At 38.9% G+C, this 26183-nt stretch overlaps 1 protein-coding gene across 2 annotated transcripts in view; it reads right to left on the bottom strand.

Moving 5' to 3' along the window:
• Window positions 1-21160, bottom strand: part of FHIT (fragile histidine triad diadenosine triphosphatase) — an 896014-nt gene extending 874854 nt beyond the window's left edge. The window contains exon 1 of one of the 2 annotated variants that reach the window (XM_074198842.1): window positions 21094-21160. The gene's annotated coding sequence lies outside the window, so the exon portion shown is untranslated. The remainder of the gene's footprint in view (window positions 1-21093) is intronic. The other variant, XM_074198841.1, reaches the window with a different exon arrangement.
• Between the last annotated feature and the right edge of the window lie 5023 nt (window positions 21161-26183).

Below are 26183 nucleotides of genomic sequence, written 5' to 3'. Positions count from 1 at the left end.
TTACTCCTTAGTTTCCCCCAGTAGAGATATCTTTATATAATAACTGTTCTTTGTTCTACTATCTTTCTATTTCAGTCTGTCTGGTCTTGTAAACATTCATTTCATCTTTATATAGGAAAAATAATAAAACAATTAGAAAGTTGTACAAAAGATCAGCCTAGAGCACTTAGCTATCTTCTTCAAGGGCCAGGCTAATTTACTGTGGAAGAAGCAGGGGATCCCTGTAGGCACCTTCAGCAGAATAAAGTGCTCAGTCAAGTTTGGATCTGGGAATTACAGACTAAACAGGGATAGGTTTGGGTTTTCTGGAGGTTTGTTTTTTGTGGGGGGGGGAGGGAAAGAAATTAAAGTAAGTTTCTTTTATCTATTTAATTTGTGAGTAAAATTTTGTTCCAAAATTGCTAATATGCCTCACAACAATCCTGTGGGATGGGTCCTATTTTATTCTCATTTTACAGATGAGGAAACAGAGACAGGTGGAGGTTAAGTGGCTCTCCAGGTGAGTGTGCTTCTCTCTCTCTCTCTCTCTCTCTCTCTCTCTCTCTCTCTCTCTCTCTCTCTCTCTCTCTGTCTCTTTCTCTCTGTCTCTCTGTCTCTCTCTCTGTCTCTCTCTCTGTCTCTCTCTCTCTCTCTCACACACACACATACACACAGAGTTATTAAGTATCCAAGACTAACTCAGGTCTTCCTGACTTCAACTCCAGTCCTGTATCCACTAAGCTACCTAGGCTTGATTCAATTCTCAGACATATCTCACAGAAGGATCACCATGTCTTTCACAAACATTCTGGTAAGAAACCTATTAATGCCATCTGACCTCCCAAGATACTGAAACTATTTGCAAGGCCAACATCAGTATCAAATGGCAGGGTATAATTTTATTGGACTAAAGGACATAACCACTAGAATTTCAATTATAAATAATAGCATCAAACATACCCAGGATACAGCTCAGAGGATCTCTGGAAATTTTTATCTTATGCAGTTTGGTTTTTCAAGATATATGTAGGAAATTTAGAAACCTTGCTGTTGTTTGTCTTTCATTTTCCAAAAGGACCATCGTGAGAATGATGTCTTGACTTGCTCATGAATTGGATTGAAGTAATCAGAGCTCCACAACATCATCAGCCTCACTCTGTTCACGTCCAGTGGCAAGGCAAGTCAAGACAGTTGGCAATGGCACAATGGGTAACCCTGGCCTTAATTAAGGTCTTTCACATTGAAGCAATGCCCTTTCAAAATGAACAAGAGCTAGGTAAGACAAAAGATGATCTAATTTACCATCATAAAATGATCAATCTGGGAGAAGAAGACTCTCAAAATTTCTGACCAGGACAGAAAACAATCGCATATATAGATTGTCAAACATTTCTGGTAGATAGACCATACTGGCATTCTGATATGATCCTGAGTTAGATGGATAGAGTGTTTGACTAGGAGTAATGAAGAACTGAGCTCCAATTCTATCTTAGACACTAAAAGGCTAATTGATTCATTCTCTCCCTCCATAGAATGATTCTTTCTAACCTTTTTCTTTTTTCTTTAAACCTTGGATGGCTCCCCTCCTGGACCCACTCAGTTGAGAATCTGGCTGGTACCTAAGGAACTTGAGGTCATTAGTTTAGAGTTCCCTCTTTGAATCTCTTCCTCATCTTGAGTTAAAGATGCCTTCTCTCACTGTTTCCTTCTTCCCACATGAAAAGGTAGAACTTCCCCTTGTCAAGGCAGACCCCTCTCCATGTATAAATGACCTCATTCCATCTCATCATCTCCAGGAGATTTTCCCTCCTGTCATCTTCAGTCTCCCTAATCTTTGATCTTTATGCCTACTGGCTGCTTTGCTTCAGACATACTCAGTCTTCCCCATTCTGAAAAAAAAAATCTTTTCTTGATCTATCCATTCCCATAACTATTGTTCTATACTTTCCAGGAAGTTTAGCTAACCTCCTTGAGAAGACCATCTACAATTGATGCTTAGAGTTGCTCTCATCACTCTCTTCTTAATTCTCCATAGTCCAGTTTCTAATCTCATCATTCAATTGAAACTGCTCTCACCAGTTACCAGTGGTTTCTTAAATGCCAAACCCAATGGCCTTTTATCAATCCTCATCTTTCTAAACCTCTTAGCAGCTTTTGACCCTATAGATCCTTCACTTCTTGAGACCCTCTTCTCTGTAGGTTTTGGTGAAATTGCTCTCTCCTGCTTCTCCTCCTATTTCATTGCTCTTTCTTAGTCTCCTTTATTGGATTCTCATCCAGGTTACATTTGATAACTATGAAATGCTTCTGTCCTGGGCCCTCTTCTCTCCTCTGACTACAATATTTCACTTGATGATCTCATATCGCTTCTTATAGATTGAATTGCCTTCTCTATGCTGATGATTCTCAGATTTACTTAACTCTAATTTTAAATACAGATTCAAAGACAAAGATGAAACAGTCCTACCCCCCCCCCAAATTTGCTTCCTACTGGGGGAAAAATATGGATATACTTAGGTAAATGAAAACTACATTCAAATGATATATATTATTTTAGAAGGAGAACTAACCACTGGTATCATTGGGAAAGACCAAGCATAGAGGGGTGATCTTTTAACTGAAGAGATTTAAGTGGGAAAGGAACATATTTCAGGTGAAATTCTCTGAAAAATCACAGAGATGAGAGATGGAATTTGAAGGAGAACCAGTAGGCCAGTTTTCCTAATGTAGAGCAAATGAAAGTGTAATCAGCATGGAAAGATGGTTTGGAACCCAATTGTTATGGGCTTCAAATATCAGAGGAGCTTGCATTTTTTAAAAAATCTCTTGAATAGGGTGTGACCAGCACAAAGATGTGCTTTATGGAAATCAATATGTAAGTTTTGTGGATGATGGATCAGAAAGAAGGCTTTGGTAATAGTCCATCAGAAGCAATTAGGACCTGAAAATAGCAAGTGATAAGGACAGTGGCATTAGTACAAAGAAAGGGATGAATGTGAGGAAATGTCAATAAAACACATTTAACAGGACTTGGAAACTGACTGGATATGGAGTGAAGGGCAAGTTAAATTTCTTCCTTTTTTTAAAATCTTGAGTACTTAGCATCTCTCCTCATTCCTCTCTTGGCTCAATGGCTCATACCACCAACATAACCATATCTGCTAACATTGATAAGAACCTTTTTATGACTATCTCCAAGTTTAGTAAACAAAAGAGGAAATAATGAAAAGGTCTCAGCTATTCACATTTAATTTTGCGAATCAGTGGATTTGATCAGTCCTCCTTTGATTGCCCTAGACAGGCATCCAGACTTATAAGAGGGTATGGCTCAATGATCACAATGACAAATGTGATCTCAAATTTGTGAAATTTCCAAACTGTTACCAAGGACAAATGATGAAGGTATTGCAGGGGAGAAGAGAGACTGCTGTTTATTTTGCTGCTAATCAAAGCAATATGAGGATAGCTATGAAACTGACTCTTTTACTATAACTTACCTCCTGAAGAGTTTCACTGCTGATTTAAGAAATGCCAATTTTGACCATTTCAGTCAACTATTAAGTATTCTACAAAGAATGGCAATAGTTGTGCTGAGATGCTGATCATTAATTACATCTGGAAAGGCACCACCTCATTCCATCCTAACATTCAGCTATGACACATTTCAGTTAACAACAATCATGTTATTTTGTAGAACTCTAAAATTTACAAAGCGCTTTAATCATTTGATTCTCACAACAGCCCTGCTAAGTAAGTTCTATTATTATAATTTCAATTTTACAGATGACCAAACTGAGGTTGAAAGAGGTTAAATCCTTCCCCAGGGTCAACTACCTAATATGATAGAACAGGGCTGAAGATGGGTGTCACCAGATCTGGATTCAAATTCTACCTCCCAACCTTTGGCAAATCACCTCAAATCTCTGGGGGTTCAGTTTCCTCATTTGTAAAAATGAGCTATAATCCTAGGAGGGGAAAAAACCCTCACTTTTTGTTGCAATAAAAGATGTAGGAAAATGAACTAATGAAAATCCACTTCAAATTAGACTTATTCAAGTCTCCACTTGGCTACAAAAACAAATCATCTATTTATTTATTTTGCTGGAGAAAGTCTTTAAAGTTATATTTTATTTTTAAACAGCTAATTCCATTAAACCCAATTTAGAAGGTAAAACTTCCAGTGGAAAAAAGGTAACAGAATTGATGACTTCAACCATAGCCAGGAAGGAAACCAATGGATCACATATAAGGGTGCTTATTGTGGAGGGGAAATCTGTAGAAAGATAGAACCTGGATCAAAAGGCAGTACCAGGGTCTTAAGCAGCTAGGTGAATGGATCAAGGCCCAGGAGCTCAAGGGCTTGCCAGATGGAAGCTAAGAGACTTATCATAAAAGAAAGCATCACCTGAATTAGACTCTTCTGCCTTAGGGAAAGTACAATACCAGAAGATAGTAGAATTCTTAATCTTATAGTCATGAACAAAACAGGTTTCATCATCCATCAAGGACTCCAAAATAACTTTAGATGATCAAAGCTCTGGATAGTTAGTGGCTCTATAACCACCAACTTCACTCAACCAACTTCCCAAGAATGGAACAGATGAAGATCAGTGGCTTTGGACTATGGACCCAGGACTGGGGTTATCTTAGCAAAGCTCTCCTGGGTCATCAGCGGGGAGGGGGGGGATGATTCATCTTGATGGTCCCCAAAGCATAGCTTAAGGAGTGGAAGTCAATAAAGGGTAGCTCAGGACTTCTAGGTGGCGCAGTGGATAGAGCACCGGCCCTGGAGTCAGGAGGACTGGAGTTCAAATCCAACCCGAAACACTTAATAATTACCTAGCTGTGTGATCTTGGGCAAATCACTTAGCCCCATTTCCTTGTTAAAAAAAAAAGCAAACCAAAAAAAAAAAAATAAAGGGCATATCTTGACTTGGGGAAGGGGGAAACAAAATTAAATAAACAAAAATACCTTCTTAATCATTAGCACTATCCCAAGGTGGAATGAGATCCCTAAGTAGATAGCATTCAAACTACCACACTGATATATGAGAATTTTATATAAAATAAATACATAAACACATGATAATTTTTTGGCAAGGGGAGGAAGGCATTGGCATCTGGGGGAAATGAAGAAAAATCTCCCATAGAAAATACAAAGTATCATGTGATGGAAGGGACCCTAATAGCTAACATGGTCTTCAGGGACATTTCTATTTCTTGAGGAATAGCAGTGATAGTCAAAGGTCAGAAGACTTCTCTTAAGCCTTGGATCAGGTGCAAATGAGGCAAAAACAAGTTGGAATTGAAGCACAAATTAGACATTATTCTGTCCAATCCAGGTATTTTGTCCAACCCAGAAAACTAAATGATTGACTGCTCACCATCACAGTGTAGATTTTGGTGATGCTTAGTCTACTGTTCCTCCCTCTACTGTATACTTGCCTCTTGGTAACTTTCAACCTCTGATGATAAAGATGACAATGATGATGATGATGATGATGATGAAGAAGAAGAAGAAAATGTATTTTAAGATTGTCAAAGTCCTTTACATTTAAAAAAAGTGTTTTATGAAATTCATAGGGAAATATTTCAAAGTACTGAAAAACTCTAAGGAGAAGGTTTTTGACTTTAGCTTTAAAGGGAAGGATTTAATTCAGCAGAGGAAGAGTTAGGGCTTATAAGGGCATTCTAGCTACTTTTTCCCTACCCAGGGATCTTGGTTAACACAACATATTAATAAAAACCAACATATCTTTAAAAAAAAACCTCTTTATTCTTCCTCTGTCATCATTACTTGCATACTCAGGATCTCCCAGGGTTTTAGCAGTACATACAGACTGTACTGCATGTGCAGTGGGTTTCAATAGTTCCTCAAACTCCATTTTCTCAGTGGTGTTTCTTAAACAAATAGCTATTAGTCAGGTTATCCTGAATTGACAATGCCTTTATTTTTTTGAAAATTCCTTTTATTTCATCATGCAAGCAATGCTCTCGATAGGCACTCATCAGGGGAGTTCATTCTTGCCTGTCTCATTACTGCTTCCCACTACAAGTCACCATTTGGAAATACCGAGATTCTAATTATTAGCTTAGTCTTTGGAACAATGGGGATGCTTCAGTACCTTTCAGGAGGGCATCAGAGAACATTAATGAGCATACCCCTAGCAAATGAGGCCCACACCTGAATCCTGTCACATGGCTCCATTGTTCAAACCAAGTAGGAGTCTTCTGTATGTAGGTTAGTTTTAAGTTTTCCAAGGTAGGCATATCACCCTCAAAGCATCCTTCCTGCGTGGACTTTATAATTTACATGGTGTATGTCATCGCCCTAGCAATAACAAGGCAAGTTCATTCTTTGTTGTCTTCCTCTTCATTTAGGTGACAGTTTGTCAAAGAGTCAGCACTTAGTCATTTCCCCCAACTTTTAAATTGTTCTCATCTCAACCCTGAGAAGAGGCAGTGAGCTATCCACACTAGAATGAATTTTCCATTTACAAAACCACTTTCTTTGTACCTCTAATTATTTCTGGCACAAAGTAGATGGCAAACAAAGGTTTGTTCCTTTCATTTAAAAATTTGGGAAATTTAGATTTCAGAATATATATGAGAGAGGGAGAGAGGCTATAAGAGATCAGGATAGAAGAGGGTATGTGAAAGGTCTCAAGATTACTTGGGATATCTGGAAACATGCTCCCCTTTGCTCAGCTGATCCATTCATTTGTCCAGAGGATGGTCAACAGATTGACAGTTTTTAGAGACTGTATACCCTAAGGATCAGGTAGTTGAAGGCACTTAGATTTGGGGGGACAAATTTGATTAATTCCTCTAACTCCCTACTACTCCAGTTTATTTTCTACTCAGCAACCAAAGTCACCTTCCTAAAGCCCATGTCTGACCAACCAATACTCCTTTCTCATTCAATATTTTCAAGTGACTATTATTGCTCCTCCAATATCAAGTTTTGGCTTTAAAAGCCTTTTACCATTTATCCCCTCTTACCTTTCTAGTCTTTTTAAAGTTCTTTACACAGTCCATAATTCCCTCTCAATAGCCTCTTTGCATTTTTCATCAACCCCTCCATCTCCCCTTTTAGTGACTTTGCATTGACTTATCCCATCCCTCTCACCTCTGCATCTTAGTTTTCTTGCCTTCCTTGAAGACTCACTTCTTTTTTTCTTTTTTTTTTTTTTTTAGTTTTTGCAAGGCAATGGGGTTAAGTGGCTTGCCCAAGGCCACACGGCTAGGTAATCATTAAGTGTCTGAGGTCATATTTGAACTCAGGTGCTCCTGACTCCAATGCTAGTGCTCTATCCACTGTGCCACCTAGTCGCCCCGAAGACTCACTCCTAATCCCACCAACAACAGGAGGCCTTTCCCAGCTGTTAATGCTTCCCCTACGTAAGTTCTCCTCCCTCTATTCTGAATAATTTTCATGTTGTCTCCTCCATTAAAATGTAAGTTCCTTGAGAGCAGGGACTGTGTTTTTGACTATTGTTTGTCTGTATTCTTAGCTCTAAGAACAGTATTTGCCATATGTTATTGTTGTTCATTCATTTTGAGTCATGAAGAGTTCTTCATAACCCATTTGGGGTTCTCTTGGCAGAGAGAATGGAGAGGTTCACCATTTCCTTCTCTAGATCATTTTACAGATGGGTAACTGGGACAAACAAGGTTAAGTGACTTGGCTAGGGTCACACAGGAAGTCTCTGAGGCCAGATTAGTCTCATGAAGATGAGACTTCTTGATTCCAGGCCTAGACCTACCCAGCTACCTTGATTGTCATATAATAGCTGTTTAATAAGTGGTTGTGGACTAATTGAAGATTTTTTCAGATCTTTCTATCCACAAGCATCCTCCCTCTAAAATGACCTTGCATTTAACTCCTCTGTATATCTCGAGTGACCTAAAAAGTCTTAGAGCAGTTTTACATTTTGATAGCTATTTAATTAAGCTAATTAATTTAGTTTTAGTAAGCTTAATAGCTATTAAAACGTAAAACTGCTTTCAGACTTTTGGGACATCCTGTGTCCCAGTTTGGTTTGAATTCTTTCACTTTATCCATGTTCTTGTGTCTCCAAGTAGAATGTTAATCCTTTGGAAGTAGAGATGGTTGCATTCTTTGCATATGCACAGTCTAAGTATTATATAAGTTAGCTGCTGTTACTGTTGTTAAAATTTTGGCACCTCAAAGAAAATAGGTTGTATATTTCTATGGACATTAAAGCTTCATTATAATTCTTTGGCCTATCTTCTCCTAAACACACCCTTATTCTCATACTCCTACAATGCCATGGCCCCACTCAAGTCTGCTTCGGCCATCACAGAGCTATACAATGATGGCCTTCGGAACCCTTTGTCTCCTGTTGACAAGCCCCCCCAAAGTCCTCCATTGTTCCAAAGGACATTCTAGTCTCCTCCTCTCTTTAATTCAAGTCATTATCTCTGAGGATAGTTGTTGTACAAGGAACCTTTTCAAAAATGCAGTGTTTTGTGAACATTTTTGTTTGAGCCCCACTACAACCCTAGGAGAGATATCTGTAGAATGAAGATTCCTAGTAGGAATTGGGGAGATTGGTTCCAGAAGGTGGGGACCTAAGAGAAGAAAGAATGAAGAAGAAGCTTCAGTAATACAGGAAGATGGCAACAAGCACCAATAACAATGGCTACAGGAAGAAGAGATGAATATAAGAGATGGTTTAGAAGGTCAATGAAGCCAAAGGCCCCTGGAGAGTACAGATAGGCAATGGGAATGGGAAAGGGAACCTTGGAGAATGGAAATGCCACTGACAAATATGTCAGAAAAGCAGTTTTAGGAGACAATGGATTCATTTTTAGTGTTGATAAGGGTCTCGAGCCAGCTCATACTGACTCAACAGGGTCAACAATTAAATTTTCAGGGTAAGCATTTACTCAGAAATCAGTACTCATTATCCAACAGATCTTGGTTTGCTTATTTATTTATTTGTTTACTTATGCATTCACTCATTGTTTATTTACTATTTAGACCTAAGAAAGTCTAGGAATGCAGATTAAACTTAAAAAGTTCTCCCCTTCTGTAGAGTTCAATGATTAAACATAGACCAGGATACCTATGTCTCTACCTTGCTTTGAAGGCCAATTGCATGTCACTTTCCATCAGAACATCTATTCTCTATTGAAACTGGCCCATATGCTGGTCTCTGAGGGCAATATTACTTCTCTACTTTCCATGGCTTTCCCAAGGCCATCTCCAGTGCCTGAACTTTTCTCCATCTCTGCCTTTGCCTCTCTCTTCATGGGTCAGCTCAAATGGCACCGTCCTTCAAGAATCCTTTCCTCATTCTATGTGACACCCATAAGTTTAGAGTACCTAGCTCAGGTGTTCACAAGGACTCTTGGTGCCCGACCTGTGGTAGAGCATTCCAAGCTCGTACTGGTCTGATCGAGCACAGTTGGACATGCTGTCTGTCATTGGTCTCAAACATAGATGTCATTTTGGTGGTCTTTGATAAAGAAAGACAACAACCAACCAACCAACCAACCAGTCAACTAACCTTATTCTACTACAAAATCACTTTAGAAAAATTATTTCATGCTCATTTCTTTTGTGAATGTGGGTTTATTTCAGATACAATGAAATCTATTTGAAATCATCTTTTTGCCCCAGGATTTGAAATAATACCTCATATACGTTTATAAATGTTAAAAGGTTTTTTGGGTCTGGAGTCAAAGTGAAGACCTAGAGTTGTTAATGATTTACATACATGTGATCATTGAAAATGTAGGAATGAATGAAATTTTCAAGGGTCAGTCATCTGACCCTTGAGGTGATGAGACAGAATAGGAGACAAAGTCAAACAGGTAGAATGAAAATCAGGATATAAGAAGGTCTCAGACACCAGAAGTTCAAGGATAAATTCCTCAAGAATTTCTTTGAGAGAAACAATTATTTGATTTTTTTTGGGTTCATCTGTGTACATCCAACATCTACTATATCAGCTTTATATGTCTGAATATAGAAACAGAAAATGGACAGTGAAAAACCAGAAGTCATAAGGCAATAAACCCAAAATTCACAGGAATTTGGGAAGAGTATTACTCTCTTAAGTGAAATACAAAATGTATCCCACGGTAGAAGGTCATATGTTTAGGTGTTGCCTAAAGGAACTCTGGGAAGGTTCAGAATTCGAGAATCAATCAATAAATAAACAAACAATAAACAATAAAATATTTATTGAGTGTTGTAGGGGAAAAAAAGGAGTTTACAATCTAATGAATCGTGCATTTTTTAGAATTGGAAAGGATCTCAGGGACCATCCATTCTAACCCAGGTTTAAAAATGAATATCTAACCATCCAATTGAAGACATCCAATAAGGAGAAATCCAATGATACCCAAGAGAAGGCATCCTACTTTCTGGAAAATAGAATTGTTAGGAAGGTATTTTTGTTTTGTTTTGTTTTCCTAATATCAAGCCCAAAGTTCTCTCTAGTTTTTCCTCATTGTTCCTTGTCTGGCTTCTTGGGGTCAAAGTGAATAATTCTCATAATTCTAAAAATTCCCCTTCAAACCTTGAATCTGGCTGTGATACCAGCCTTTCTAAAGCCTCCAACTCTCTCCAGGGTTAATATCCCTAGTTCAGCTGATTCTTGTGCTCCAAAATTTCAAGGTCCTTCAGCATGAGTCGCTATTTTCTACCCACTTATCAATGATTCTAAGATTTGGTCCCTCTAACTGACTAGAGGACATCAGATATATTATGAACAATTTATAGTACAATGTAACTATTAATTTTTTATTCCTGAAAATGAGGCATATTCTTAATATGGTCCATGTTTTGTTTTGTTTTTCCCCTTCCATCCCACCTTATTATATTGAACATGCTATCCACCAAAACCCCCAGATCTTTTTCAAACAAACTTCTAATAATGCTTCACCTATCTCCTACTTGCTACTTGCTAAATCTTGCTAAGTCCTACTTGCTGTCAGTCATTTGAACTAATGCAAGACCTCATATTTATACTGATTAAATTTCACTTCATTTGATTCATCCTAATGTTTTTTTCCTGTCAAGATCCCTTTAAAAATCCTAAGTATCTCATATAATGTCTTAGTTGCCCCTCCTAACTTAGAGTCACCCACAAATCTGCTAAATATACCATCTAGACTTTCATTCAGGTAGAGTAGTTTATCTTTCAAGATTAAAAGAGAAGGAAAATGGGTTTTTTTTTTTATTCTGAAAGTGTTGCTTGGAGGCCAGAAATTATATTTATGCCACTTGTAAGAAGAGTTTCCTTCAATACCAATTAACTAAACAACGTTTCAGAAACTGGGGCAATAAGATAGTTTTAATTGGTGCTTTTTTAAGGAAAATGTTTTTGGTTGATGATTTCAGAAGCTCCGAGAAATAGCTGTAGCTACTTGCAGCTCAAAAAGAAAAAGAACAACAAAACAACCAATGTTTGCTTAAAAGGAAAAAAACTCCCCTTCCTCCAATTCCTATAATTAGGTCCATGGAATGAGGTAGAGGCAGAAATGACACAATTAATGACATTTGAGATACAAGACTTCATTTTCTACTATATCATTACTGCCAGAAGAGGTCACCAATCTCCCTAACCTTTTCCTTTGGAGGAAATAGCTAGGGATCTCTACCATCCCCTAAAGCTCAGGTTGGTTTTCTTCTTATAGCAATGATAGCCAAAATAACCCTTACAATTTCCTACATGTCTCTGGTGAAATACATTCCATTTGGGTCCGCCATACAAGTAAAAGAAATAACTGAGATTTTCTGACAATCATCTCTCCTTAAAGTCCTCAACAACTACAAAGAATATTTTCTCCTGCTCCATCTCTTTGTGGAGCGCTTTCTGGACAACAAAACTTAGTCATTGGATGGCTGACAAGCCATCACTAATTGTTAAGTGTACAATTAATGTCTCTAAATGGATTCTGATTTCTGGGTAACTGGAGTGTGCTCATCCAGAACCAGAATTTCCAAACAATTTGAACCTAAAAAGGAAATCTCATACTTAAAAAAATTAAATTCACTCCAAGAGCTAAACCCTCAGCAAAACTATAACTCTGGAACTTAGATCTAGAAGGTTGGAAAAATCAAAGGAAATCACTTTTTACAAAAACAAAAAACAAAAAGGAGGCATTGAACAATGTAAAGCTTTATGTTGACCATCACTCAGTGTAACAACATTCTAAAGAAAAACAATAGAAATCATTAAAATGCATTCAAGATAACTTTTACTCCTATACCTCCTGGATCCTTTATGAGTCAATTGCCTCTGGAGCTAAGGATGCTGCCTGGCTTAGAAAAAGAATTTAAAATTACGATAAGACAATGGAATCTAAGCCCCATTAGGACAAAACTTTTTCATTTCAGTTTACATGCTTTTTTTTGCCTTTATAGTCATAATGTCTTCTAGATAGTAAGTATTAATAAATGCTTCTTGCAATGATTACTGACAAAAAAAGGCAGGGGTGGACCATAGCTGACCCTTACAAATGCCTCAGAGCCTTTATTTTCACTGTGAGCATTTATTCCATAGAAATCTAATTAAAAGCCAAAAATCAGACTTTGATTTGTTTTGTTGATTACCTAGACTTAAGAAAGTGATGGATAAAAATGTTAATAATCTAGATTAAAAGTGAGTTGGATACCCATTTATTTTTCTGGAGAGCTGAATGTTAAACTTTTACTATCACACCCCTACAAAGGAGTGCCCTGTGTATTTCTCAAATGGTTAGTTAAGACAGATTAAAAAAAAAGGCTAAGCATCTTGGTAGATAAGATTCTCTATAGGACAAAGGAGACCAACCCTAAGAGCAATGATTCTAGTTATTTCTTTTTATAATAACTTTTTATAATTATAGCTAGTAATAATAATGCATTTATGAAATCCTGTTCAGACTTCAAAATATTTTACAGAGATTATTTTACTCTACCCTCTGGACTTTTAGTGAAGAAGGTCTGGGTCATAGCCTTGGCTGGGTGACCATTTTAGTACTCCAGGAAGTTGGCTAAGACTAAAAATTACAAAGATTTGTGGGAATCCCTTGTTTATGTGGATTCATAGGAGCATGGGAATAAACTGGAAAATTTTCACTGGTTTAGAGAGACATTGTAGGAATTTACCTTTGGTAAATGGTAAGTTCCAGAGAACACTTTGTGAGGCACTGCCTTGTCCTTCAACTAGAGATAACCTAGAGATGACTTCAGAGGAAAGAGATCAGCCCTAATATTATTAAAATAATAATGATAATGATAATGGACAATTAAATCACAATTGGATTAGGACCATGAATTATAAGAAAAAGTCTAACATTTAAAAAACATGTTACATGCTAATCCTCTGACTAATAGCCTTATTAATAAATAACTAAAGACTACATTTTTCAACTGGTCTTCTAGCTTCCATGGGAACATTCTGATTGTGACATAATTTTTAAATTAGTGGGTTTATTCATAGTTTTATATTAGTAAATGTCAACCTTCTTACTAATTAGCAAATTCAGAAAATCCACAGTGGTATTAATTTTCAAAATGTATGGGGCATGAAAATGGGGGGGGAAGGAATAAAGAGACCATTAACATTTTTCACAGGGCATTTATTACCATCAAATCCAATCCAAAGCTGGAAACTATTAACCTGTTTTTAGAGCACAGTTTGATGGAACATGGTGCTGTCACAAAGAAAAAGAAAGGCTCATTTATTGCAAAATGGTGTTGCCTAGGAAGGCACTCCTGGCTATATCTACATTGTTCCTGATGAAATTTTCTCAAGTTGCTGTTGTTGAGTTTTACCTTCTTGCCTTCCATTGTGTTAAATGCCCTTTTCCAGCAGGTTTTCATTTTAAAGGGTTTTATCATCTCTTTGCTGATGTTTCCACTTAGTATCTCATCTACTCTCCCCCACTTGAGAGAACAATGCTCTGGATAGCATCAGCATCTTCTGTAGCTGCCCTGCAAGTGGTTAGTCGTTGTTTTCTTTCTTTTTAAACATTTTAAATTAATTTTTTGGCCATGCATGAATTCAGAAACAAAAGGTCTGTTTTGTTCTTTGCCCACTAACCTATGGGAAGGATGTCTCGATGGTCTATTTGTTAAGAAGTTTTCTCCTCTCAACGACACTGTTTTGGAGCTATCCTGTGAACTTTGAATACGACACGAATATATTCTTTTTCTTATCTTTCTTTTAACTAAGTATGCCTATTGTTAACATGTATAGTCTTTTCATGTGGGTGGCCATAATAATCTTAGTGAATGAAAGAAGCATCATGAGAGAAGGTCCTTCTCTTCTCTTCCCTTTCTTAAGTATTCTTGGCTGTGGGGAGGACAAGGGTCTGAAAGTAGACCCACCAGGCAATTCAATCCGATGGAAAGAAATGTTTGATAATTCCACTAAAGAAACTTGTTAGCATTCTTGGTTTTAATGATCCATTTCTTTTCATGAAACCCACTGAAAAAGTTTTGATATTTTCAACTAATAAAGGATTCATGGGATGGGGGTGGCCCTTAAGTTGGGAACAATTTTCTTTCTTCATCACATCCTATGGTTGATTTAATGTAGGATCAGATGAACAAAATAGATCTTGGTTAACTAACTTGATATCTATATGTCCTTAAATTACCATTCCTTTTGATTCAAAGTTGTATTTAATGTCACTACGCATCCCCTCTCTTGTAAGATCCTGAGTGTACTAAATCTAAGCAATCAAGTAATGGTAGTAGTAGTAGTAGTCGTAGCAGCAGCAGCAGTAGTATCCTTAGGAGTGCTGGTGATGGTGGCGATAATAGTAATGGTAGAAGAATCAGTAGCGGCAGTAGGAGTGGTATTAATATTATTAGCAATAGTAGTAGTAGTAGAGGTAGTGGTAATAGTCATAGTAATAGTAGTTATAATAGTAGTAGTAGTAGTAGTAATGATAGTGAGCAGACCCCAGGTCAGCCAAGGGATTCTTTCTATTGGAAACAGAGATAAAAAAGGAAGCTTGATAATGGAATCCACCACTGAACTTGACTGTGCAGATGCCATTCAAATAAGAATTAAGGTCAGATCGGAGAAGATTGTTGGTTTCTTTTCTTTTAGGACCATTGGAAGGGGCAGCTAGGTGGCATAGAAGGGAGAGAGAGAGTACCAGCCTAGAGGCAGGAGGATCTGAGTTCAAATTTGGCCTCAGACACTTATTACCTAGCTTATGACCTTGGACAAGTCACTTAACCCCATTACCTTGCAAAAAAAAAAAACCCCAAAAACAATAAGGACCATTGGAAATAGCTTTTGCAAATTTTAGTGTCTTTCACTACTGTAGTCATGTCTTGTCCACATGAATACACATATGCACACAAATATACAATATTCCCTGCCACCTTATAAACTAATTGGGTCCTACCACTCTTTTCATCGATCACACAACACTTAGACTCTTCCCTGATTACTAAAGGGGCTAAGAGAAGCTGGTCCATAAAGTCTTTAATTAAAGCTTAATGAAATAGATAAAAACTGAGCAAAATTGGAGAAACTTTTGACAGCTGTCCTAGAAAATGGTGAAATAGTAGTAATTAGTGGTAATTGAAGTGGGAACCACTATTCTATTAGAGTCCCCTACAATTTGGTCTTGAGTTTTCAAAATTAGGTATATAGACAGAGAGAGGGAAAAAGAAAGACAGACAGGAAGAGAGTCAGAGGAGACAGAGAGACAAACAGACAGACAGAGAGGAAGAAAGAAAGAAAGAAAGAAAGAAAGAAAGAAAGAAAGAAAGAAAGAAAGAAAGAAAGAAAGAAAGAAAGAAAGAAAGAAAGAGAGAGAAAGACAGACAGGAGGAGAGTCAGAGAGACAGAGCAGACAGACAGAGATACAGACAGGGACAGAGACAGAGACAGAGAGAGTGAGAGAGAGAGAGAGAGAGAGAGAGAGAGAGAGAGAGAGGCAGAGAAGAATTATATCAAATATATCACAGAGAGACAGAAAGAGAGAGAGATTCTATCAATTCTATCCATCATATCACATAGGGGCTATGGCTAAAAAAGCGTACACATAGACATAGACACGCATAGACAGACATAGACACATATACACACATATGTAAAACAGGATGAAAATGTCTCCAAACTCCACCTGGGACTGGTTTGTGATGACAACCCTAGCCAGACTTTCCCCCCAACCCCCGACCAGCAGGCCAGCGCTGCACCCCCATCTTCCTTTGAAGAAGGCTGCCTAGAGGAGGCTCCTGGCCCCCCTCAGCTTCCTCCTGTCCCTGGAGCACTAGTGCTGCTGTCTGGATGGCAGGACAGAGCATGAAGATAAATTTAGATAGATCACTAAAAAAGTCAGAAATTCATTTTTATATATAACAGAGAAATCATGCGTTTGGGGAGATTCTAAGTCTTGCTGAGTGAGCCCCTCGGGGCTGGACCCCTGGTGAGTCCTCCTCCACAGAGCTTCTTCACTTGGGTTCCATGGACAGGTGAGGGGACAAGATTTGGAATGAGAAAATGTAAATATAATAGTCATAATGGGTTATATTTATAAAGATTTTCCAAGTCCTTTTAAAACACCAACTCTATTAATAAAACTGTTGAATTGGACTGAATTGAATTTAAATGGAAGTAGGGGTCAGCTAGTCATTTTAAAAGCATTATATCATTTTCTCCTTACAACAACCCTGGACCTTGGGTCCTGTTATTATCCTCACTTCACAGAAGGGGAAGCTCAAGCACAGAGAGGTTCAGCTACATGGCCAGGGCCCCACAGACTGGACTTGAATTCAGGTCTTCAAGACTGCTGGCTCCAAGTTCAAGGCTCTGTCCATTGAAGTTCTCTGTCTCAGGGAGCCATGGGTCCAGCCCTCTCCTTGCGCATCACCTCATCCATCCTTGAGCGTATTCTGAATAATGACCATCGCTCATGTCAAAACCCACCTTTGCTATGGCAGCAATGTCCATCTAAGCCCTGGCCGAGCAGGGTATTGACAGAACAAGCTAATGTTCCAGGAAATAGCCCTTAAATAGGATCTTATTTCAAGAGGCTACTCTATGGAACACTTGGTCTGGAATTTATAACTTGAAACAACAGCATTCTACCTCACAGTCTTTCTCTTCTCACCCGGGAAAGGCTCAGATGAGGCCCCAGAGGGTCCCCTTCCAGGATCCCATTCAGGAGTGTTGCAGGACTGATCCAAGGGCTGGAGGGCCATGGGCACTATGTTCATGAGACCCTTGGCTCCATTCCACCTGTCCACTTTGCCCTCAGGTAGAAATTTTTAAAATCTGTGACCAGCACTCACAAGAATAATTATGAGTAGAGTGGAAGGGGGAGACGGTGCAGAATGAGGGTGTTCGCAAAACCGAGGTTCAACTCAATAACGAGGCAAAAATAACAATGGCACCAATAATTAATAACAATAATAATGATGATGACGACGATGAAGAGAATAATAAAGTAAAAGGTAGTTATGGAATCTCTACACTTGATCATGGTCCACAAAACATGAAATTCAAAAGATAATATCAAGATAGTAACTTGTCCCATAACTATTTTTACCTAATTGAAAACCATGAGAAAGAGATAAAAATGACAATGAAAATAATGACAATGCCGCCTGCCATTGGAGCAATCTCGAAGATGTCTTACTGAGTGAAGAGAAGATGAGTTTGAGGCCTAATACTTTAATTCTATTATAAGAAAAATCATTTAATCTACCTCACCCACTCAGTTTGCTGGGCATTAAATAAACAAGAATAAGTCAGGACCTCCTATAATGAAGAGACTAATGAGAAAAACAAACATTTCAAGTTTTGAATGTGAATATTAGATGAATAAAATAATTATTTCAGGCTAAAATCTGGTCAAGATGAATCAATAAAGCAATATGGATTTATTAAGTACCTACTATGTGCTAAGCACCATGCTAGTTATTATCACAATCAAGCTTTCGTTAAAAATTTATTTTAGGCAATTGGGGGGGGGGGGGGGTTAAGTGACTTGCCCAAGGTCTCACAGATAGGTAATTATTAAGTGTCTGAGGCTGGATTTGAACTCAGGCCCTCCTGACTCCAGGGCCAGTGCTCTATTCACTACATCACCAAGCTGTCCCAACAATTTATCTTTTTTTTTTTAGGTTTTTGCAAGGCAAATGGGGTTAAGTGGCTTGCCCAAGGCCACACAGCTAGGTAATTATTAAGAGTCTGAGGCTAGATTTGAACCCAGGTACTCCTGACTCCAAGGCCGATGATTTATCCACTATGCCACCTAGCCGCCCCTACAATTGATCTTCTAAATAATCCTGGGAGGTGGTACCATGATTATTCCCATTTTCCAGTTGAAAAAACTGAGACAAACAAAGGTTAAGTGACTTGTCAGGGTCATTTAGCAGCTGTCTGAGACCACATTTGAACTCAGATCTTGTTTACAGGTTCAACATTCTATCTACTCTACTATCAGTTGCCTCTGCATTAAAATGTATATTAAAACTATAATACCTCTGCATATTTGTACAGCATAAACATAATATGAATAAATGCACAATTATGCAAAGTAGATAACTATAAATTGTTTGGGAGCACTAGCTGGTAAAAACTATCAAATAAGGAGCTCTGGGTCCAGGGAAATTTTAACTTTTTTGTAATTGTATTTTAATGATATTCATTAGCTTTGTAATCTTATATATTTTATGCTTTTAAAAACATGATTCTAAGAAGGGGTCCCTAGACTGCCCAAAGGGTCCAGAACACAAAACAGTGTCACCCCCTTAACATTTGGCTGGTATTTCAGATTTCCTCTGGAAGTAACCTCTGTAATAACTTCAGAGAATAATGCAGAAGTCAAATGTGGTTATTAGGAACATTGAATAATATATTGGCAGCTCTGCGATTGAGGGGGGGAAAATTCTCGTTGAGGCAAAGAGCATCATCAATAGCATTTATTAGTATGATTATTTCTGATGTCAGAGATTGTGTAGAAAGACTTTTACTGCTGAAGGAGGAGCTGATGAAAAATCTGCAACCAGCAGGGACAATTGATCTGAGCCAACATGGGAATGGGTCAGCCCTGGGCTGAGTTACCTGGAGGGTAGAGGTCACCTGCCATGTTAAGAGAAGGAAACTAAGACATTGATGTCAGTGTAAAAACCAAAGAACAGTGAATTGTGGTAGAAATGGCAGGGAACGGGGTTTTGGAGGGAGCAGAGCAAATTATAGATTCAGAATGAAATTTGGAAGAGAATTGGACAATGACTTTGAAAAATGAAAATACAGAAGATCAGGGGAAAAGAAGGAAAAGGAAAAATCCAAGGTCTTTTTCCTGTGTCTAAATTTATGATCCTGTGACATGTCACTTAACCTTCTTTATTCTTATCAAGATGAATGATAATCTAACAAGCATTCATAAAGAGTTTTAAAGTTCGCAGAATCTCATTTGATAATCACAGTTGATGCTCCCAACACATGGGAAGGAGATGCTATGTATGACACAGAGAGAGACAGAGAGACAGGTAGAAAGAAGGAAACTGAGGCAGGTAGAGGTCAAGTTACTTGCCCAAGGACATAGGGCTAGAGGCTTTGTATGGGAGAATATAAACCAATAATCCTTCTGACTCCAGATCCAATGTTCTATCAGTAAAATGTGGGGGTTCCCTGCGGCTCAGAATTTATGATACTCTGATCTCAAGTTTCCTTGTCTTAGAATCAATAGTTTCTCAAAAATACCAAAAAACAGCAACTTCTGAAAAGAGTTGAAAATAAGCAAAGGAAATATAAAAAAAGAAAGAACAGAAGAGACATGTGGAGAACACCAATGGACACATTCCCCATGTCAATAAATAGTCAATAAATATTTATTAAGAGGCTGCTGTGGGCTAGCCACCATTCTAAGCACATGTTAACTGGCAGATCTGGATGGTTCTACCCTATTTGCTCTTTCTCTTTTAATGCTTCCACTAACAAGTCAAAATAAAGTCTATTTATATTTATTTTTATATTTAATATATATAAAATATTAAATCAATTACATTTAATATATAACACATTAACATATAGAATTAATATATAACATATATAATATATAACACATATAATTAATATATAACATATAGCTTGAATATTTTGTATAAATATATAAATTGTCTATTAAAATATAATGATCTATTTATATTAATAATCATCATAGAAATAAATAGCATTTATATAGGATGCTACTTGAAAGTCTGCAAAGTCCTTTCCAAATAGTATACCCTTTGATCCCCAAAACAATGCTCTCGGGTAAATCATGTCCTTATCCTCTCTTTAAAGGTGAAGGAGCTGAGGTGAAAGGGCACAGTAAGTATGCAAGGCAGATTTGAACACAGGTCTTCCTAATTCCAAATCTCCTGCTCTGTGGCTCCTCTGGGTCAAGGGAGGGAAAAGATGAGGCTGGTCCATGAGCCTCTCCCAGGGAGTCCTATCCTTCACTGAGGATGGGAAAGCAACCAAGGCCTTGTGATCTCCCCTCCTGTAATGTGTAGCTGTGTCTGAGACCAGATTTGCACTCAGATCTTCTTGTTTTCAGGTTCAACATTCTATCCACTGTACCATCAGCTGCTTCTACACTAAAATGTATATTAAAACTGTAATACATACCCATATTTATATGGCATAAACGTAGTATAAATAAATGCACGAATATGCAAACACATTAAAACCCTGGACCCTGCACTCTGGGTAAGACTTCACTGCTCTGACTACTTAGAAGTGCCCAGAAATCCTCCACCTCCAATGCCACTTTAGGTTTCCGTTCTCACCTGGGAGGCAGAGATGGGCAGGCATGCCACCTGGAGCAGGTTCCTGGCAGGTCCGGCCTGCACTTGGGAAATCAGAAACCTCCCCTAGCCTCCACCAGCCTGGGAGAGACACATTCACCTTTTCTCCTCTTTGCTTTCCTTCCCTCCCTGGCCCAGCTTCTAACATACTCAGTCCTGCCTTCCCTCCCAGGCCTCCTCTCCTCTCTCTCTGTCTCTCTCTGTCTCTCTCTCTCTCCCCCCTGCACCCCTTCCCAATGCACCTTTGGGGGGTCTCCGCTTGCAGCCACAGCCTGCCCGGGCCTGCCAGGGAGCTGGGCCAGGAGCCCCTCCTGTAACAGTCTCACCTGTGGTTCTTTGTAAGCAGGGCTCCACCAGGCTGCAGCAGCAGGGGCAGGGGCAGGGGCAGGGGCAGGGGCAGGGGCAGGGGCAGGGGCAAGGGCAGCCCACGTGGAGGAAGTACAGGCACAGACTAGTCACTGTGGTTCTCAGTCTGGACCGCAGCCAGGCAGCATCAGGAAAGCCCTGGCCCAGCCCTATCCAGCTTCCTCCAGAAGGGGAGGGGCCGGGGCCGGGCCGGGGGCTTATCACCTGAAATCTGACCCCTCCCTCCTTCCTCCCTCCAAGGAGGGAGCTCAGGTTTGAGGAAGGCAAGAAAGAACTTTGATCCGGAGATCTGAGTGGTTTGTAGGGACTTTCCCAACTCGAATCTGGTGCTGCCATTCATAGCTTGTCATTTTAATTCTATATTTCTTGCCTCTACCCCCTTCTTTCCTCTCCAGTTCAGGCCCCCATCATGTCTCACCTGGATGATTGTGGTGAGAGCCTACTCTCTGACCTCCCCCAGCCCCAATTTACCCACTCTCTGCTGTCAGAATGATTTTCCTAATGCACATGTCTGCATCAGTTGTCTGATCAATAAACTCCCACGGCTCTCTGGTGCTTCAAGGATCAACTACTCACTTCTCTATTTGACCCCAAGACCCCTTTAAAAGTCCCCCCAGACCTGCTTTTCTGGAATCTTTAGACACTCTCCCCCTTCATTTATGGGGATATGGACACACTGGCCTTCTCACAGTTCCTCATCTATGGCACAGCATATCCTCAGATCCTGATTTCCCTCTGCCCAAGCTGTCCCCCATGCCTGGAATAGACCCCTGATTCTTCCCTCTACCTGTTAGCATCTCTCGTCTCCTTCAAGGTTCAGGTCAAGGTCCACCTCTTACAGGGAACCTTTCCCAACCTCCTGCTTGCTCACTCCAGTATGTGACCTCCCCAAACAACCTTGTATTTATTTTAAATCTGTTATGTGTATAATATGACCTCCCCAAACAACTTGTATGTATTTTAATTCTATTGTGGTATAATATGACTTACTCAAACAACCTTGTATTTATTTTAATTCTATTATATGTATAATATGACTTAATCAAACAACCTTGTATTTATTTTAATTCTATTATGTGTATAATTATAAATGCAAGCATATGCACATATAATCATATATCCACATATATACATATATGTCAGCAAAGAATATTTACAAAAAAAATAATTTCGAGAATGAGATAGTTGGGGGAAGGGAATTATGAATGGCATGCTTAGGAAGTGGTATCATGTATAAACATATATTATATATATTTATATATATATATATATATTTATATGAGAGAACTAGAGAAACAGAAAGCGACAGAGACAGTGAGTTTTGGGGAAGTGTACAAAGAAGGTAACCTGGTATTCCTGGACACCATACCTATGAGACTCAGTCGAAGGAACCACTAATGTTTAATCAAGTAAATACAGATAAAGAAAGGGAGGGGGAAAAAAGGAGAGACAGAAAGAAAGACCAACACAGAAAGAATAAGCACTGTGCCAGAAGCTGGGGATTCAGTTAATAATCTGAGAAACACTTCCAATAGCGTTGAGTACAACCCACCTACACCTCATCCCATGTCACTCTTGGTCAAGTGCTTCCATAAACCCTCTATGGTGGGACTATTCAATGTCTAAGAGGCCGTCTCTATATATTTTACTAGACTACGGCACCAGGGCAGCATCTCAATCATCTAGCTGCTATACTGCCTTCTTCCCCTGCATTTGTGGATCACCTCTTTTCTTATAATAAGGATTTTCAATGCTATCTTTTATATCATCTTAAGTTTACCAGTGATGTGCTACAGTTTAATTATATCTACCATACATCTTTCCATTTTCTGCCCCTCATCTCTCCAGGATTTTAAAGGTCCTTGGTCAAGCCTCTGATGAGAATGCAGACTACTGTTTCTATGATGAAATGGAACATTCCCAAGTAGACACATGGGAAACAGATGCTTGCTCTAGCTGCCCATTCTGAGTATTAGTATATGCTAGATCAAAGGCCCCTACCTAGCATGGCGGAGGTGCAAAGGGGCTTAGAAGTAATCTAGTTGACCCCTACTTCCATTTAAATTCAATTCAGTCCAGTTCAACAAACATTTTTGTGAATAGAGTTGGTCTTGAAATCAGGACAACTCTGGCTTTCTTCAAGTCACCCCGCCACATACTAGCCACATGACCCTTTTAGGGGTCCAACTAAGCCTATAAGTTATAGAGGATATGCTGATCTGCATTGATATTGGAATTTCCTTCACTGGCTGTTCCTAATACTAATGAAATCTCAGACAGAATATCTCTCTGTCCCCTCAGAGTGTGCAAATGATTAGGCTAGACCCTGGGGATACAAAGGCACAATGGCAAAAATGGAATGTTCCCCCCTCCACTTCCAATAGAATTTACATTTTGCACAGGGTGAAACCAACAGCTACCCAGACAAGTTAGCACAAAGTAGGGAGTTACTAAAGACATGCTTTGAGAAATGGTATCAGAGTTCAAAGGGAGAATGTATACTCTATATGGTGAATTGTGCAAAAACATGGAAATAGGTGATTTTACAGTAAAAGAAACTGAGGCACGGAAAGGTAAAGTGATTTCCTAATGAGTCATAGAACTGGACGGAGAATCTCTAGACTCTCAGTGTTCTCTTTACCACAGTACCCTCTCCATTACAATATCTTAGGCTTTAGCTCAATCAATATTTAATGCGTAGCCTTAATTCTTTAAGGAAGATTTCTTTGCTTGAAAAGTTTTGTGGTGAAACAAAATCCTGTGAATTTAATCAGTTTATTTAAATCAAAAATGAAATCTGAATCAAAAATCCCTATGTAAAAAAAGGTCATAAAAATGTTAAGATGTTATTATATCCAAAATATGAGGAAGAGGCCAGCTTCCCTCCATGGTTCATTTCAAAAAGGTTCAGTCATCAAGGACAGTGAAATCGATTTCAAATAGAACGGTAATGAGAAAATGGCTTCCCACTTACCAGAGATGGGAGCTAACCAAAAAAAAAAAAAAGCCTTCTTGGGGTCTACTCTATCAATTCCATTTTACCAACTGCCAGGTGAGAAAGTCTGGAAAAACTCTGACTCTCTTGTTTTTATATAGCCTTGAAAGTCAGATCAGCTGAGTCTAATTATGGATCTGGGCCCTCAGGAAGACATATAAGTAAGTGGACATTATCTTTTACCATTTATTTTATAAATAACTATAAAAATCTTGACTCATAGGACCATAGATCTAGAACGGGAAGAGATCTCAGAGGTCATCCAGTTCAATTCTCTGATTTTACAGATGAGGGAAACTGAGGCCTGATGAATCAGGAGACTTGTCCAAGATCACCTGATGGCTAATTAGGAAAATATAAATTTTAACATGGAAAAAAGATCTGAATCATATTGAAATGTCCCAGTTTCCATTTCCAAACAATGCCACCTCCATTCCTGTCATCATTCTCCGGTTGTCTAGAGAGTGTCTCCGAATCTACAGTTTCCTGACCTCTCCAGGGCCAGGTTCCAGCTGGGAGCTGCCTTTCAAGTCAGGGGTCCTGAGCACATAAGAGAGAGGGAGGAAAGGAGACAGAGATGGAGACAGACAGAGAGAGAGAGAGAGAGAGAGAGAGAGAGAGAGAGAGAGAGAGAGAGAGAAATTGGTGTGGGGGGGGAGAAACAGAGGTACAGAGAGAGAGAGAGAGAGAGAGAGAGAGAGAGAGAGAGAGAGAGAGAGAGAGAGAGAGAGAATCATTGAATGAACAGTTCTAGCATTAGGAGCAGCTTCTTGAAGGAGGTGACATTTGAGTTGAGCCTTCAAAGATGTTAGTGAATCCAATAGTCAAAGGTGAGGTGGGAGAACATTCTAGGTAAAAGTCCAGAAGTGGGAAATGGAGTCTCATTAACAAGTAGACCAACTAAGTTGCAACTTAGAACCATAAAGTGGGGTAAATGCCGGTTCCAAGCAGACTGTGGGGGGCTACAGATGTCAAATGTTCAAACACTCAAAAACCAGGCTGCACAGTGAGATGGGGAGAGAACTAGTCTGGGAGCCAGGAAGAGTTGGGCTCCGGTCCTCTCTCTAACAAATACTGGTTGGGGGGGTGTCCTGGTGACTTCCTCTCTTCTCTCAGAGCTCTAGGAAAGTCTCTAAGAGCATCAATGACAGGAAAGTGCTCACCTGGATTGATAGCAGAAGTTTCCTTCTTTATTAGGACTTCCCTATGCCACCGAAAACACAGATCTAGTCTTTTGGCCCCTATTTTAAATCTACAGGTGAAAAGACACAGAGGGAGTCACTGAAGATTTGTAAACAGGGGAACATCAGCAACAGCCCTGGCATAAAAAAAAAAAAAAATATTTTGGTGGGTGTGGGGAGGATGTATAGGAAAGGAAGAAGACTGGAAACATCACCACCTACTATCCCACCAAGTTTATGCACATTTAAATGGAAATGGGATTGTCTTAATAATATGCACCAAAGATAATTACTAATTACTAATGAATCTCTTTTCTCAAAAGAGAATGATTACATAAGAAATAGAAGAGCAAAGTTCAGTCCCAACTTAACCTGAATCAGTTAGGTAAGAAAACAATCTAAGCACCCAACTCTGTTTTTGACCTTGAGGGATATATATCTGTATCCATTAAATATACTACATGACTTTTGAGATTAAATATTATCTTCTTGTGGATTTGATTTCAGTTAGAAAGCTTCCTTACTAGTTTCCTTCAAAGATATGAATATATCTCTACTGCCCCAGGACATTTTTGAAAACAAGATGCTATCACTAATGAGGTTACCTTTGGAGTGACATTTGAATAATTAGATGCCTCATTAGTGGTGATGAAAACAGAATTTATCCTTCTGGGTTTCCATTTCTAATGTTCATCCCCAAAGAGCCCAAGTGATCCAACAACCTCAGATAACTTCAGACCTCAGAGCAAGCTCTGTCCAGTGGGGTTGTAGAGACTTTTTGGATTCCACACATGAGTAAGGAGGTGGCAAGGTATTGTGAAAAAAACAATTATTTTGGAGTCAGGGGATCAAGTTCAAATCTTACTTCTATTGT

The sequence above is a fragment of the Macrotis lagotis genome, chromosome 8 (genome assembly GCF_037893015.1).
Source record: "Macrotis lagotis isolate mMagLag1 chromosome 8, bilby.v1.9.chrom.fasta, whole genome shotgun sequence".
NCBI lineage: Eukaryota > Metazoa > Chordata > Mammalia > Peramelemorphia > Peramelidae > Macrotis > Macrotis lagotis.
Note: the sequence above shows the minus strand (reverse complement) of the source record. Positions and strands in the feature narration are given on the sequence as shown.